The following is a 2342-nucleotide window of genomic DNA, read 5'->3' on the forward strand; positions in this document are numbered from 1 at the left end:
TTCAAGGACAGCTTGGCTCCATCTTACATCTCAGATCTCCTTGACGTTAAAACCCCCACCCGCTCCCTACGATCCTCCCACACCTTCCAGCTCTCCGTTCCCTCGGCCCGTCTGGTCACAATGGGGAACCGGGCATTTAGTCGCTCTGCTCCCCACCTCTGGAACTCCCTCCCTCCGGATTCTGGACTCCTTCCCTCTTTTCAAATCCAGACTTAAAACTTTCCTGTTCAGACAGTCTTATCCCATCTAGTTCATATGCATCACTCCAATATTGTTTTCTTCCTCTGGCTTTATTTTATTTCCTGCTGTTTTGTTTTCTGTGGCATCTTTATGCTTGTACTTTTTAGCTTCCTGTTTTTAATGTTTTTATCTGCCTGTACAGTGTCCTTGGGTGTTGTGATAAGGTGCTTTCAAATAAAATGTATTATTATTATTATTATTATTAAGAGAAATAAAACATCTTGATTTCCAAGCCGAATTGGCTGGAAATGAGGCGGAGTTCAGTGTATAGTTCAAAAAGCTGAATGCGCGCTCCCGACGCAGGGTCTACAAATCCTGGCGGGGATACTTCGTGGTTTTCAAAACAAATCAGTCTCAGTCGCTCGCGTCATCTCGTGCTGCATTCACGGCAGTCCGACATTGGAAATTAGCGGTCGTAATTCTCAAATTATCCATAATTTATAAGCCTTTCCTCCCCTACCGCCAACTGGGGTGGCAGCAGGGGTGGCAAGCTGTCATTTAGGGTGGCATTTGCCACCCCAGTAGATCCGCCTATGACTATATGCTGAAGAAAAATTTGTTTTTCCTGGTTGAAATGTAGTACTTAAATCTATATTTGTGTTTTACTTAAACTTAAAATTTCTCTATGTTGTACTATCCTTAATAAACAGTCTGTGTTCTAAAATCAGGCGTTTGATGAAATAAAACCTGGTTAAATTAGAGAGAGCATGGTGGAGAGAGGTTGGCATGAAGGGATAGAAAGAGACAGATGCATCAGGTGGGGGTGGGGACGCACAGACAGCGTCAATAGAAAACGAGCGTCAAGCATCAGAGAGCAAAGAGGAGCCTCATCAACAAATTTTTAGCATCTTCAAGCGGCCTGTTTTTAGGTAAAGTCCAACCAGCGGTAATATGACCGTTATAAAGATCATTTCGTGTTATTTTTGTCGAAGGTTTGTGCTTAAATTCTATGGCGATGGAGATAATGATGATGGGAGGATGAAGAAAGGGTTGAAATGATCCCCCTGTTTCTCCGCAGAATCCAGACAGCAATCTCAACCTGTTTCTGGTCAGATCCATCCGACTTTAGGCATAGGTTAAGGCTTTCCTTTTGCTATTGCGTGTTTTTTTCGAGCGTATGTTTTCATTGTCGCTTTGTGGGGCGTTTTTCTCCTTAGTGCGCACATTGATACCCCCCAAAAAGAGAAAACGTTATCTGTGGGTGTGTGGACCAGTGTTCTGTTTGTTAGGTTCGGATGTCATTTCGGTGAAATTCAGGTCGAATTAACGGGTTTAGAAGCTAATTTTCTGTGAATGTGGGCCTGTTTTTCAGCGTTGTTTGGGTTTGATGTAAAATGGAGGCTCGATGTGGAAGAGGAGGATGGCCGCCTCAGCTTTGCAAGCTATTCCGTCACACCACTTCTATATATGCTGTTCAATAACATCCAGAAATAATGCTGAGTTATTAGCGTTTTACTCGTCATTGGTTTCCAGCTCAGCAAGTTTTTCCCATACCGCCAATAGGCTACAAGGTCAAATGGACGGATTTCTCGGGGAACCCATCCAGAGGTTATAAAACCAAAAATATAATCCAATATGTTAAACATTCTTCTGAGGGGCAATCACTTTATTACTGAAGCTTCATAATCTAAATGATTGATTGTAAACATGTAGCTGTGGGTGGATTTAATTGTGTTAATAATGGATCTCGACTATAAACATCTAGAATGCACAAAACTTTCACAACTAAACTCCCAGTGAATATTATAATGTATTTATCGCCTACATTAAAATGTTTAAAATAAGTCCTCAGATGTTTTGTTGTCATAATAAAAAGACATTTAAAAGATGACACGATGAAAGTCCAAATGACTTCTATATTTGGTTGAAAGCTGATAAGCCGTAATTTTCAGATAATTAAAAAGACGTTGAAAACCCAATTTTCAGCATAACCGCAGGGTTTCGTCGCACAGTGTGAGTTCACAGCTCATGATGCATGTTCAGCCTGACGCTCTGATGCGATCTACCTGCTCACGCTGTACGTCTAAAAAAACACGTCAGACTGAGGCCCTGTCCACACGAAGTCAAAACGAACACGAAACGCTGATATTTTCCAAAACGTT

General features: G+C 41.7%; 1 protein-coding gene across 1 annotated transcript in view; it reads left to right on the top strand.

Annotated features, from left to right (window-relative positions):
* Nucleotides 1-998: 998 nt before the first annotated feature.
* The window catches only part of clip3 (CAP-Gly domain containing linker protein 3), a 41857-nt gene continuing 40513 nt past the window's right edge, over nucleotides 999-2342 (top strand). Inside the window, exon 1 of the mRNA XM_015403694.1 lies at nucleotides 999-1109. The gene's annotated coding sequence lies outside the window, so the exon portion shown is untranslated. The remainder of the gene's footprint in view (nucleotides 1110-2342) is intronic.

This window comes from Cyprinodon variegatus, unplaced genomic scaffold, assembly GCF_000732505.1.
Source record: "Cyprinodon variegatus isolate N-32 unplaced genomic scaffold, C_variegatus-1.0 Scaffold1544, whole genome shotgun sequence".
Lineage (NCBI taxonomy): Eukaryota > Metazoa > Chordata > Actinopteri > Cyprinodontiformes > Cyprinodontidae > Cyprinodon > Cyprinodon variegatus.